A 15247-nucleotide genomic window follows, 5' to 3' on the forward strand; every position below is an offset into this window, starting at 1 on the left:
GGTGTGGCGTTCTGGTTGCCACGGGCTACCCACTGCGGCGCGGGGGAGGGGGGGAGGCGCGGGGGTAGGAGGTTGGCAGTGTGCTTGTGCCCAGCTGGAAGTTGGCATCATCATCGTGGGGACCGATTATGCTAGCGATAGAATACTTCCCCGTGGCGCTGAGAAACTGAAACTGTGCGATCCTCTCCTCCGTCCAGGCCACCCTCGCTGGATATTTCCCAGGTTCTGTCCGGAAAGCAAGCCAAGTCCGGTACGTCTTTCCTTTTTGAAACAGTAAGGTCTAAATACAGCCACAAATTATTCAGCTAATTGAATCTTATAGTAGGTATGACGTCCTGGTTAGATCTCATCTGGTTCCAAAGGTGCGTAGCGGGGCTTTCTTAGCAGTTCTGAAGATTTCTCTTATTTTGTTGTTTACTGTACCAGATTCAATAAAGGCGGGAGGGCAGGAACGCCCTTCTCGGACCAGGCGGGAGATGGCGGGACTCACGGTGGCGGCCATGGGGCCCCTACCCCGCCAGCTGGGTCCCACAGCCGCCGCACCCCGCCTCCCGGGTGCCTTCGGCCGCGGTTGGCGCTTCCACTACAGCGCCGGTAGGAGGCGCTCCAATCGGAAACCGTGGGCACTCCAAGAGCTCAGCGTCCCACAAAGGAGCCCCTCAAAAGTCGGGTCCGACGGGGTCCCTCAGCCCCATGGAGATGTGTCCAGCCTCCGAACCTGCTTCTCGGAGGGTGGGCTTCCCTCACAGAAATCCCCCAACCCTGGGCGGTCAGCGTACCCCGGAGCGGGAGGGGCCCGCACACAGCGACGGGAAACTGAGTGTCCATGAGCCAGGCCCAGTGCCAGGGAGAGCCCTGCAGGCGCTGCCCGCAGCCAGGGTGGCTCTCAGAGAAGGCCCGGTGGGAGCCGCGCACCCTCCGTGGCCGGATCTGCAGCAGGCCGCCGGCCGCCCTTCACCCCCCACCCCTGCAAAACCGGTGTCAGCGTATGGAGAGCTGAGCTAAGCTACTCCATGGTCCTGCTGCCTCCGCGTCCATGTCGCTCCGCCACGTGGTTCGCCCTTAAAACTGATACTCGCCCCTCTTCCAATGGCATGCCCAAGATAACAGCCACAGAGTCGCAAATGTAAATTCCCGACACTTCACCAACGGCACTTACAACCACGTCTTCCCTGCCTCTCAGCGCCTGTATGCCTTATGCACATCTTAGATCTAAGACCCCACTGGGATACAGGAAAACCCCAATCTTTTGGTTTGAATCGACCAATCCAGCCCCAGCCAGGTAACCCCAAAGTATTCTACCCAGGGTCCCTAATAAAGGCAAGTAGCCTAAGTCCTGCCTCTGTTCTCCCTCTGCCTGGACCTCCGGGTGTGGCCCCTGGAGGAACGCAGGGCACTTCCCCCAGGCCCTGGGAGTAATCAGCTTTCCTAACCCAGTTTTTCTCGTGGTCTGTTGTGGAAGGGGGCTGGGAGGGGGGCTTCCCGTGCAGCGCCCTGTGCTCCACCTAACAGATGTTATTTGAACACAGAGGATAGTGTTATAAAGAACCTAGAACCGAACCAGTCTCACCCTCCTCAAGGACTCAACCCTCTGCCCCCAGTGGGGTGAAGCTATCACCCCACTGGGCCAGCTGGCTCAAGGCCAGGGGCAGGTGGAAGAAGCGTGTCTAGATGGGAAGAAGGCCGATCTCACAGAAGCCGTGAAGGGCACCGTGGGCTTCAGACGGTGGCGACACAGCTGGGGAGCAGGAGGCCAAGAACCCCACCCTCCTCTGCGGCTGGAATCTGTGGCCAGTCAGGGTAGGTGTCCCCTGGCTCTGATATAAAGGATTTTTTTTGAGAAATCATTTGTAACACTACAAAGAAGCATGGCAACTATAAGGGTTACTATTTTCATTTGAATGCATGTTTTTCCTTTCATCTAACAAAAAATGTGAGAAGAGGGAAGTCTCTGATTTTTTTCTACCACTGTAGTACTTCGATATTACTTACAACTCTCCCTTAATAAGGCCACTGATTTTAATCTCAGCACGGCACAAGCAGCTGCCTCGATCCCAGGAAGAATCTTCGGGCCAGACCCTTCTTTTTCAGGTGCTTAGACCCCTTGATGGAACATGTTAATAACTGTACTATTTATCAAAGTGAGCGACACAGAAAGTGCCAGGTAAAAACTTCCATGGATTGTGTCAGACGAAGCACTTTACCCAACTGTCGAGTGAAACAGCAGCTTGCGTGCATGTTACTGATCACATTCTGAGATGCAACAGGCACTTTGCTGATTGGCGTTCGATATGTCCCTCAGTCTGGCAAAGGGGGCAATGGAGGCAGTTCTTGGTGGGAAGACAGCTGGAACTAGATCTCTTCTATTAGCCTTGGGGAGGGATAAAGAGCCCCCGTAATCTGTTCCGTAGTTCATAACCTGGATTTTAAAAACTTGGCATTTGTCTTTCTTGTGATTGTATCCTTTGGGCTCACCCTTCCTTAGTTACTTCTGAAAATGGCAGCTTCCTCACCTGTGCAGTGACCGCCTCACCTCTCAAGCTGCTGCATTTGTGCCTGTGTCTTGGTCCCGGGGAAGTCCCGGGTTCTCCTTTGCTGACCACTTTCTGAGACGGCGGACAGCTCCTGCCTAACTTGACCACTGTTCACATTGCACTGGCTCTTCCCCGCTCCTCCCTGCACATCGCACACGAGCTGAACTCACATCGAAAGACGGCTGGACACCCTGGCTGCGCCTCCAAACTGCTGCTCTGCATTCACACAGATGGGAGTCTTTCCCGCAGTCGGAACGGAATGGATTTTTCGTTCACTTATCACACTTTGTACACAATAAAAGTTACCCCTTTCACAGCAGGGTTCCGTGAATTTTAACAAACTCTTCCAGTCATGTAACAACCATCACAATCTAGACATCCCCCCACGTTCCCTTACCTTATTGTATGCATCCTCCTGGGACTTAAAAAAGAACACTTTATGTAGGCCTCTTTTACTTGAATTAATGCTTTTGAAATTTACCCGAGTTAGTGCATGTATCAATAGTTCCTTCTTACCTATGGTAGTGTTCTTTGTGTAAATGTACCGTATTTTATCGATCTATCTATTTTAATTTTTTAAGTCTTCACCCAAGGATATGCTTATTGATTTTTAGAAAGAGAGGGAGAGAGAGAAATACTGATCAGTTGCCTTGGCTGCCTCCTACAGGCCCCTGACCAGAGATCAAACCCGCCAACTTTTGGTGTACGGGATGACACTCCAACCAACAGCCACTGGCCAGGGTTTTATCCATCTGTGTAAAGGCATTTAGGTTGTTTGTGGTTTGGGGTGGTTATGAATACAACTACTATAAAGAATTGTTTACAATTACTTCATTTTTCTTCAGTAAATGCCTAAGTGGGACTGCAGGGTGATATGGTAAGAGTATGTTTAACTTTTTTAAACTCTCAAAGTCTTCCAAGGGTCTGTTTCATGGCCAATGTATTTTATTCCATTGCATTTTTTAAAAAAGATTTTATTTATTTATTTTTGAGGGGGGGGCGGGGAGAGAGAAAGAGAGGGAGAGAAACATTGATGTGAGAGAGAAACGCTGATCGGCCAAGCCCCAACCAGCACCACACCCGCCACCCAGGCGTGTGCCCCAGCCAGAACCGAACTGGTGACCTCTCAGCAGGACAATGCCCCACCAACTAAGCCACACTGGTCATGGCTATCCCACTATGTTTTCTTTTTCTTTTTTAAAAGAAACAGCTTTATTGAGAGATAATTCATGTCCTAATATTCACCCACTTCAAGTGCACAGCCCAGCACCTGCGGAGTCGAGGAGGAGGTCTGGTGACCCCTTTGGTGGAACATGGCCGTGATACCCTGGGGTGTGAAGCTGTAGCTTCCTAGCTGGCGAGCAGGCTCATGTTCCCCCATTTCTTCAGCCCAATGTCTGGTTCCCTTTGGTCACCTTTTCTAGCTAAATACTGACAGTAATACTTAGGCGCTTGAAAATTAAGGCAACCCTGGTGCTTGGAACAGGCATTAGTGCTATTGCTGCACCTCAGATTCCAGGCCTGACGTCCTGGAGAAGGTTAAGTGAGACCGTACAGGATGCCGCTATTGATACTGATCTTCCAGATGATGCAGAGAGCAAAACATTCCAGGAATGTCTCCATGAAGACAAGAATGTTGTTCCTGTTGCCTGTGCCCTTGTTCAGAGACTCTCTCCTTGTACTAGTAATGTTCAACCCATGCTTTTCAAAAACTGTTTATATGAAGTATTGTTAAAGTCAAAGATGGAAAACAGTTACTTCATTCAGTTCTCTACCTGATGAAAAATGAAGCCCCAGTAGTGACTACAGATTTTGACAGTCTCCCGGAACTGTATGCAGCAGGTCAGAAAAAAACAGCTTGAGTCCCTTGAATTTAACAATAAAAAAGGCCCTGGAGTGGGCTCAGGAGAAGCGGACTCTGAGTGTGTCAGACGTGGATAAGGTCTACACCCGCGCCCCTGACATCGCCCTTCATCCAGCTCCAAGTGTATGAGAATGCGCTCAGGAACACCGAAGTGACGAGAGAGATTCAGAAACTCCACGAAGAGAAGTGACTTCTTTCCCTCCAGTGTGGCTGAACTGTGGGTGACATTACTTTCCAAGCCCTTATTCTGGAGGCTGTCTGGTATAAATCTGACTTAGAATATTGCATTCTGTTTCAGAGAGAAGTAGACGAGTTCAAGAGCAAACATGCTGGACAAAGTGATTAAGCTCATCTCCTATGGAAATAAATATGCAGATCCCCAGAATATTTCAAGCAACTGACCTGTGAGCCTTCCACGAGGGCAGATCAGCACAGACGGTGAGAGAAGTTCAGCTAAATGGCTCATCTGTAGTGCATAGTGAAATAATACAGCAGTAAAATAAAGTACTGGGTCCATAAGGAAGAACTCGGCAACCTGCAGTTCCTTTCCTTATTTATTCACATTACATGTTCAGTCGCTGTTTCCCTGAGGAAATGTTTAGAGACACTGCCAGGTCTCACCCAGAAGCCACTTAGTATTATTTATGAAGATGGCTTGTTCAGGTTGTTTTACAGTGGCTCTAATTCTATCCCCCATCCCCAACCCCAGCTCCTCCACCCCTAATATCCAAACTTATCACTCTCAGGCTTCTGGGATTTGCACCAGTTGGAGCAGATGTACCAACTTTCTTGCTTCCTCTATAAGCTCAAAGGACTGAACAGGCCTGCTCCTCTGGTTTGGTGGTGGGTTTTTCCAGTTCTTACTGACTTCTACACAAGCCCTGGCAATCGCTCTTTGGTCCAGCCTCTGAGTAGATGGATCAGTGTTGTCTCTCATAAAGCCGGTCTGTAAATGTCACCTTGAATCCTACAGTCTGCGGAAGCCTCCAGTCTACTGCTTTCTAGTTCCAGGTTTTTTAAGGCCCTTGGACCTAGAGAAGAGGGAGCAGGTCTGTATGTTGAATGAGGTCTGCTAAGTAAAAAAGGGAGCATCACAAAACCATTTCCTACTATTATGTTGGCCACTCACTTCCCTTTAATTATTCCTTCTCTCTCTCCTCTCTTCTGAAATCTTCTCTGTTATATGTTATGATTTCATGCACAAGGAAAGTTTCCCCAATTAGATTATAAGCTTTCCGAAGGCAGGAGTCGTGGGTCCCCTGAAGAGGAAGCCTCCCACAGTTTCCCGGAGTCACTGCCGGGTCTCCCACCGAGCTGTGTGCACAGCTGCACAATGGCCAGGTCAGGACCCAGATCTCCCGACCCACCACAATGCCCTTCAGTGACACCTGTTCCCGTCTTAGGGTGCCTTTCCAAGGGGTCCTCAGTCATAAAGATGTTTAAGATGCCAGATTATCATTCTTTAAATATATATCCTCATAAATGTAGATTAAATAATGCAGGGAGATTTTGTGGTGTGTGTGGTGGTGGTGGAGGTGGTGGTGGGGAGAGGCAATGATTATGCTTGTTATATTTTCTCATATTCCAAATCTCAGCACAGCTCTCCAGGCCATACCCTTTCCTTGGGTGTATGCTAACTGCAGGTCCAGGTGGACTGGACGTGGCTGGTGCTGGAGGCCAACTGGGGCTCAGGACAGCATGCCGCGCCTGCACTTACCACAGTCATCACATACGGTAGGGTCACATTGCCTCCCGAGGTCTGCTGCCCATGTCCCCTTTGAAGGGGGAGGATTCCCACGACTGAAGCGACCTGCGAAGCCTAGGGAATCCATTTATGGCACAGGACAGTCTGGTTGCCATGTTGTGTGTATCCTGCAAGAGGGAGAGGGAAGGCACAGGGTCACCATGGGAACCAACCACGGAGGAATTCACGGCTTTTTACCAGAGAGGAGGAGCTGACTCTGCTGGTCTTCACCTTGTCCTCCCTCCTCCACTTCAGCCCGTGAGGCGGGGCAGAGCCTTCTTAATCGGAAGAAGAAAAGTCAAGGGTCTTATTACAATCCTTTATAACCTGTAGTTTATACACAGTAGGAACCCTTAAACGCTAGGTAGATTGTATCTAGTTTAAAAACAATGCAGTCAGGGATTTCATAGCACCCAAGGATACTTTTGTTATTTTGCTATTTATTGTACCAGCTTATATGGGGCTGGGCATGCAGGAGTGCCCCTCTGCGAGCAGGTGGGAGAGAGTGGGGGTCAGGGTGCCTCCACTGAGGCACAGGTGGGAAGGGCCCTGATCAGAGACCATAGGCAACCCAAGAAATTGGCATCCTGGAAAGGAAGCCCCCAAAAGTTAGGTCCTATGTGGGGTCCCTGAGCCCCATGGGAAAGTGTCCAACCTCTGAGCTTCTACTGGGAGGCTGGGTTTCCAATAACAGAGATCCTGAATCCCCCTAGTATGCACCCGGAACAGGATGGGCCTAGGCTCAGTGACAGAAAACCCACCTTTCCCTGAGCCCAGCGCCATCCCAGGGAGACCCCTGCAGGCACCACCCACGTTTGGGGTGGCTTTCCGCAGAGACTAGGGTTCCTGCGAGAGGACACGTGCCTTCTCCCATGGGGATCTGCAGCTGACCACGGGCTGCCCTTTGCCCTCAGAAAAATCAGTGTGGCGGGAGGAGCCCTTGGCCAAACTGCTTCCATCCCTCCCCGACAGGACTGGACTCCCACCTCCATGTGGGGAGAGGCAAATGGTGGAGCAGGGCCCTGTCAGCTCGTATTTGGGGACAGGTGGAATGAGGAGTGTCACTAGGTGGGGAGGGGTTGACCTCAGGGAAGCCAGAAAGGCCATTGTGGTGACACACAGGGGAGCACAGGCTGAAAAAACCCACCTCCTGGGCTGCAGGCTGGAGCAAGGGGTCCCCATCCACCAGTCCCCGCAGGCAGGCAACCTGAGGCCAGAGTAGACAAAACGTCACAAGGCAAGAAAACTATACACCAACATCCCTTATAAACACACATGCAAATTACTGTCGTCAAAATACCAGCAAACTGAATCAAACAGCATATTTTAAAAAATTGTACACCATGACCAAGTGAGAAGGAATGTAACAAACCAACAAAAGAAAATTAACCAATGTAATATACCGCATTAATAGAATGAAGGGAAAAAACCTGCTCATTTGATGAAGAAAAGACGTGTGACAAAATCTAACATATGTTCATGGTAAAAACACCCAGAAAACGGGGACTAGAAGGAAACTTCCTCAGCACAAAGGCGTTCAGGAAAAACTCACAGCTGACATCATACTGCCGTCATAAATGGTGGAACACTGATCAGGAGCAAGAACACAGTGGCTGCTCTCACACTTGTATTCAACATCCTACTGGAAGTTCTAGCTGGAGCAGTCAGGCAAGAAAAAGAAATAAAAGGCATCCCAACTGGAAGGAAGGAAGTAAAACTATCTCTGTTCTTAAATGATATAATCCTATATATAGAAAATCCCAACAATTAAAAAAACTACTGGAGTTAATAAACAAATTCAGCAAAGTTGCAAGGTAGAAGATCAACTTTTTAAAAAAGTTTTAAAATATTTATTGATTTTAGACAGGGAAGGTGAGAAGGAGGGTGGGGGAAAAAGAGAGACAGACAGACAGACAGACACATCGATTTGTTGCTCCACTTATTTATGCATCATTGGGTGCTGCTTTTATGAATCCTGACTGGGGATTGAACACGCAACCTTGGCTTATGGGGGGGTGGGGGCAATACTCTAACCACTGAGGTATCTAGCCAGGGCCAAGATTGCCCTTTTAACCTGATAAATCTATAAAAAAAATCTATAGCTAATATTACACTTGAATAGAGAAAGACTGAATGCTTTCTCCTTAAGACTGGGAATAAGACAAGGATGTCTGCTGTGAAAAAAAAAACACAAAACCCAGATAGTTAGCTTCTTGTCCCTTGCACGATTACATAAGAGTAGCCTTACACCTGGAACATTTCCTTGCAAAGAGATAAAGAGCCCGCATAGCCTGTGATGGCATATCTCTTCAGGAATATCTTTTCCTGCTCCAGGCTTAATGTGTGCTCTTTACTTTCTTCTGCGTGTGTCATAGAGTACCTGGCCAACCTCACTGTTATATCTGTTCCTGGAGGGGAGGTAATGAGTTCTTTTAACTGCAGCCAAGAAGAGTGTGCGTAGACTATCTCCTAGTACTGGCTGTGGGACAAGCCCTTCTGGCCAGGGAGGACAGACGTCACTGCTGAGGCTGATCTTGCTCTGTCTCTTCTCCGAGTGAGCAAAGCCCTGTTCCACCCAGGGCCTCTATGAGTCACGTCTTTTTTGGCTACTCCAGCATCGACAAACAGTACATTGCCTTGACGTCCTAGAAATGTTGCTCCTAGGCAACAGCTGTCACTGGACTGACATCTGTTCTCACCGCCCCTGTTCAACAGAATACGTATGTCCTATTCAGTAAAATGAGACCACCGCAAAAAAAGCAACCTCAAGCAACAAGCAACAAGATTTTCTATATAGGAATCTTTTAAAAAATAGCTCCTAGAACTTATAAGCAGTTTAGTAATGTCACAGGATAAAGGACCAACACACAAAATTAAGCATTTGTTCTATATGGACATCATGTCAACTTGAAATAAAAAATTTTAAATAATATTACCTACAGTAACTCCACAATAATGAAATATTTAGGTATAACTCTAACAAAATAGGTGCTGTATCTGTATGCATAAATCTACAAAATACTAATGAGAAAAATCAAAGAAGATCTAATTAAATGGAGAGCTGTGTCAGGTCCACAGACGGGATGACTCGATATATTTAAGATATCAATCATCCACAAGATGAACTACAGCTTCAACACAATTCCACTCAAAATGTAAGCAGGATTTTTGGTGTATGTATGCTCAAGTTGATTTTTAAATTTTATGGGAACAAAGGAACCAGAAGAGCCAAAGCAAATTTTAAAAGAAGACATTTGGTGGATTCACATGCCTTTCTTTCTTTTTTGATTTAATCTTTATTGTATTTTTTTCCATTACCATTTAGTTCCCTTATACCCCCCGAGTCACCACACTGTTGCCCATGTCCACTAGTCCTTTTTCCTCAGTCTTCCCACCCCTAACTTCCCTTTACCCCACTAGCTGTCTTCCTGCTCTCCATCTACGACTCTGTCCTGGTTTTCCTTGTTAGTTCCGTTTATTCATTAGATTCCACATATGAGTGAAGTCATATGGTATTTGTCTGTCTCTGACTGTCTTATTTCACTTAGCATCACATGCCTTTCTTTAAGACTACAGTAAGCAAAACAGTATGGTATTAGTGAAGGGACAGACAAATCCATCAATGCAGAAGTACAGAAAGTACAGAATGGACTTACTCACATACGGCCAACTGATTTTTTTCAAAGACAACAAAGGCAATTCAATGCAGAGAAGACGATATTTTTCAACAAATGATGTTGGAACAGTTGGACATCCACGTGCGAAAAACAAAAATGAATCTCAACCCAAACCTCACCCCATGCACCAAAAGTTACTAAAATGAACCATATACCTAAAAGATGACATTATAAAACTTTTAAAAAAAATCTTCATGGTCACTTTATTCAGATGGCTGGTGATCTGAGAAGACGGCAGGTTTATACCCTAGCAGACTGCCTTACATTTCCTTCCAAGCCAGCCTTTTCGTAACAGAGAATAAAGTGCGGTGAGGGGTTTTGAAATTCAGGGAAAATTAGATTAAAAAAAAAAACTGTGGCATTCTTGCCCTGGGCAGTTAGCTGTCCCGGGCAGGCAGCAGCAGCGGCAGCGTCTCTCTCCCTGGAACACAAAGGCTCGGATGTCTCCAGCTGTGCCCCAGGAGGTCAGCTGTGTCTCCCGGGAGTGGGGGCCTACCTGCAGTTCCTGAGACAAATAGCTTTCACAGACGCATTACCTACCAGGCTTATTAACTATTCACTAAAATTTTCCAACTCTTCAGTCCCTTGTCATTCCCCCACTGCTAGTTTTAAAATACCTTATTTCCATAAGATCAGTTGGGTTGAAACAGCAGAGTCCTTTACATTCTTTGCATTCATGGACATTATAAAACTTTTATAAGGAAACATAGGAGAAAAGCTTAATGACTTGGAGGTAAGTAACGAGTTTTAGACATCACACAGGAGGATGATACATCAAGGGTAAAAATAGATAAATTAGACTTTATCAAAATTCAAACCTTTTTCCCTGTGACTGACACTTCAGAAAATGAAAAGACAAGACAAAGGCCCAGGGAATATATGACGTGGGGGGGATGGGCAGGCAAAAGTAGGTTTCCCATTGCATTGTGAGCTTCTTTTGAGTTAATAAAGCTCTTGTAATAATCACAACCCACATTTCTTTTTCTGCATGAACTACTGTAAAGCTACTTGTGCCCACCCTGTATTTGAAAAGCATGCATCCAACAAAGGAATCTGTCTAGTGTACTATCTAGAAAACTCTTGACTTTGGGTCAAGATGGAGGCGTAGGTAAACATGCTTCACCTCCTCATGCAACCACAGAAAGGATTACAACTACCTCAAAACAAGTAACACCCAGAGCCATCAGAAAATTAAGCTGTATGGAAGTGCAACAGCCAAGGATTTAAAGAAGCCACATTCATCCAGACGGGTAGGAGGGGCAGAGATGTAGAGATGAGCAGAGAGGTGCAGAGATGGGGTGCAGCACAGAGAGGTGGCAGTAATGGAACGGGTGGTCCCACATTCACGTGTGGTGGATAAAAATCGGGAGGGATACCTTAGGAGCGAGGGATCCCAGTCCCAGGCCAGACCACACAGCCCAGGGTTCCAGCTCCAGGAGAATAAATCCCCATAACTTCTGACTGTAAAAACCAGTGAGCATTGGGGTGGTGGAAGAAACTGCCATTTTCAGGAGACTCCACTTAAAGGGTCCACACGGGCATAGAATGTATGCAGACCCTCTGGGATTCATTCACCAGGGCAACAGCTGGAAGGGCAACAGTCATATACTGGAGCAAGTGAAGTGACTGGAAACAGATCGAGTGCCAGGGAAACCTCCAGAAGCCAGAGAGCAGCACTGTCCCCTCTCCCATCTCTCCCCCAACACAGAGCCACAAAGTGGTGAAGTGGGTTTCCCCACCCTGGCAATTACCTAAGGCTCCACCCCATTCAATTTACAGATCCACTCGTCTACAACAGGCCATGCTACTACCACAGGGAGTCAAAGCAGCTCTACCTAATGCATAGAAACAAACACAGGGAGGCTGCCAAAATGAGGAGACAAGGAAATATGGCCCAAATGAAAGAACAGAACAACCCCCCCAAAAAATAACTAAACAAAACTGAGGTGAACTAACCTATCAGATGCAGAGTTCAAAACATTGCTGATCAGGATGCTCAAAGAACTCACTGAGTATGGCAACAGCATAAAAAAGACCAAGGCAGAAATGAGAGTTACATGAAATATAGAAAAATCCACAGTGAACAACAGTGGAGGGGATGAAGCCAGGATTCAAATCAACAATTGGAGCATAAGGAAGAAATAAGCATTCAACCAGAACAGCAAGAAGAAAAAAACAAATTAAAAGGAATGAGGACAGTATAAGCAGCCTCTGGGACATCTCCAAATGTATCCATATCCGAATCATAGGGGTGCCAGAAGAAGAGAGAAAACAAGAAATTGAAAACTTATTTGAAAAATTAATGAAAGAAAACTTCCCTAATTTGGTGAAGGAAATAGACATACAAGTCCAGGAAGCCCAGGGTCCCGAATAAGCTGGACCCAAAGGGGACCACACCAAGACACTTCGTAATGAAAATGCCAAAGGTTAAACATAAAGAGAAAGTCATCTTAAAAGCAGCAAGAGAAAAGGAGAGAGAGTTACCTACAAAGGAGTTTCCACAAGACTGTCAGCTGATTTCTCAAAAGAAACTTTATAGGCTAGAAAGGACTGGCAAGAAGTATTCAAAGTGATGAAAAGCAAGAACCTACAACCTAGATTACTCTATCCAGCAAAGCTATCATTTAGAATCGAAAGGCAGATAAAGTGCCTCCCAGACAAAATAAAGATAAAGGAATTCATTGTCTCCAAGCTATTATTACATGAAATGTTAAAGGGACTTATTTTAAAAAAAGATCAAAACTATGAACATTAAAAGGGCAACAAATTCACAACTATCAACTGAATCTAAAAAAAAACCAATCAGAACAGGAACAGAATCATAGATATGGAGATCATTTGGAGGGTTATTAGCTGGGAGGGGGGACGGGGAGAATGGTGGAAAAGGTGCAGTGATTCAGAAGCATAATTGGTAGATACAAAATAGGCAGAGGGATGTCAAGAATAGTATAGGAAATGGAGAAGCCAAAGAACTTATATGCACGACCCATGGACATAAACTAAGGGAGAAATTGCTGGAGGAAAGGGGGTAAAAATTGGGACAACTGTAATAGCATGATCAATAAAATATATTTAGAAAAGCTCTTAAAACTCAACAGTAAGGAAGCTAAACTCATTCTTGAAAGTAGGCTACAGATCTGAACAGACATTTCACCAGTAAGCTCACAAAAAGGTATGCGACATCACTAGCCTTTCGTGAGTGATGATAAAGGAGTAGAGTAGCTCTTTGGAGGTAATGCAGCTCTTCTGGCTCCTGACTTGTGATGGTACTTACACAATCAATACATTTGTTAAACCTGTACAAGGTCATTTTAATTGAAAAAAATATAAATTTACAATGTAACCCAAAATAAGTAAACCTTCTATGTCTGACCACCAGGGGTGACATGTTTTGTTTCTTTAACCAGATTCTAACTTTGCTGTGATGTCTTTTCAGGTGTTAGTATTTTACCTATATTTTAATTAGTTTTCAGAGAGGGAAGGGAGGAAAAGAGGGAGAGGAATGTTGATGTGCGAGGAACAATTGGTTGACTTTCACACCCCCCACCACTGGGGACCTGGCCCACAACCCAGGCATGTGCCCCGACTGGGAATCAAACTGGCGACCTTTTCGGTTTGCAGGCCGGCACTCAATCCACCGAGCCACACCACTCAGGCCATTACCTATATTTAAAAATGACAGAGCTTATCAAGTTTACCTAGATTGGTACCTGCTGCTGCGTTTGTCACAGATTTGGTATTCGTGCTGAGCACTGTGAATGGTGAACTTACCATTTCACCCACGGTGCTCAGTTTCAGAAAAATAGCCATTATACATTTTGAAGGAGGGGGGTTGTGGGTTGGGGCTAGGATTGGAACAGGGATTCGGATAAGGTTTAGGCGACACTCAGTGAGAGAAGGAAGCCCTGGGGAGGGGGTGTTTACAGAGAATGCTGGTCACGGTCCACACTCGGCCATTTTTACCCTCAGAAGCAAGACCCGGATCCTGTGTTTACTCTTGACAGGTAGAATAAGGAGAGTTTCCATTTTATTCTTTATACTCTCCCGTGTTGTTCAACTTCTCAACTTAAAATGTTCTTCATTAACAATAAAAAAACGAATGCTTAAAAAGAAGATAGTGAAATTTTACTTCCTAAACTTTTAGAGCAGGTGGACTTCCTACCTGTGGCCATTTAGCCCCCTGAGTCTTGTGATTTGTTTTGCTGGTACTCTCGAGAATGGTGCTGCTCTGCCACCTAGTGGCCAGGTGGCCAGGGAGTCTTCCAACTAGCATTTCAATCAAGTAAAAATCTGTTTTAAGTTTGAAGACAACAAATACAGTGTTCTAGGTACATTTTCGATTGGTTGTAGTCTCAAACTATAATATTGGATTTGTCTATTTTTCTTTTATTTCTATCAGTTCTTGTCTCACATATTTTTTGAGTTTATTGGGATGACACTATTGTTGGGTGCATACAAGTTTAGGATTGTGTGTCTTCTTCGAAAATGACCCCTCTACGCCCCAACCCACAACCCCCCTCCTTCAAAATGTATAATGGCTATTTTTCTGAAACTGAGCACCGTGGGTGAAATGGTAAGGGGTCTAAATGACCCCTTATGTAGTGTCTCTGTTTACGCCTGATAATTTTCCTTGTTTTGAAGTCTACTTTGTCCAAAATAAATAAGCTACTTCAGCTTTCTTTTGATTAGTATTATCATTGTATATCTTTCTCTATTCTTTTAATCTATTGGATTCTTTATATCTCTTGGAACAGGCTTCCTTCTTCTGAAAGGAAGACCTTTTCTGTACTAGAGAGGTATGGACTGCCCTCAAACTTATGGGACCAACTGGTTGCTAGTCACTGGTCAAAACGAGAGAAATAAATATTTCCCAAGTTACCCAGAAATGCAGGGTCCTGTTGTTTAAAGAGATCCTTGTATTATTCGACAATGAGACTCTTAGCTAATTCTGACTTGGGTACATTCAGAAGTTAAACTTGACACCTAGTGGCAAGAGAAAGACAAAAGTACTAAAAGTGCAGACAAAGTCTTTTCTGTCAAAGTCAGTTGGGTATCAAAAACTTGGAGTTTCATAAATAATTTAGAATTGTTCATGTGTTGATGTAAATTACACGAGGAAATTAAGCAATGGAAATCTTTAGGTTCAGAAACACAAAATAAGGGAGCAAATGACCCCCTGCTCCTGAGAGGCAGAAGACAGGCTCTGAGGTCAGGGATTCCATTTTTTCCACTTATTGACTTGGGCAAGTTACTGAATTATAAGTCTCAGTTTCCTCATTTGTAAAATGTGGATAATAATTTTAAGTATTTATAAGTTTATTACAAACATTAAATGGGGTAATATTAATGTATGTAAAATAATAGGATTAGAGGTACCCAATACATGTTAACTAGTATTATTATTTTCCCTAAAGACTAGAGTTTGTTA

The 15247-nt window shown here is 45.4% G+C and overlaps 1 long non-coding RNA gene across 2 annotated transcripts; it reads left to right on the plus strand.

Moving 5' to 3' along the window:
* LOC123826136 lies at window positions 1-2850 on the plus strand. 2 transcript variants are annotated; one of them, XR_006787006.1, is made up of 3 exons: window positions 1-250; window positions 1530-1800; window positions 2486-2850. It is a non-coding gene; the product is annotated as an uncharacterized LOC123826136 (long non-coding RNA). The 2 variants fall into 2 exon arrangements; XR_006787007.1 differs by having other exon boundaries at window positions 4-250; window positions 1581-1800.
* Window positions 2851-15247: the final 12397 nt, after the last annotated feature.

This window comes from Phyllostomus hastatus, unplaced genomic scaffold (genome assembly GCF_019186645.2).
Source record: "Phyllostomus hastatus isolate PE091 unplaced genomic scaffold, TTU_PhHast_1.1 phas_contig_80, whole genome shotgun sequence".
NCBI lineage: Eukaryota > Metazoa > Chordata > Mammalia > Chiroptera > Phyllostomidae > Phyllostomus > Phyllostomus hastatus.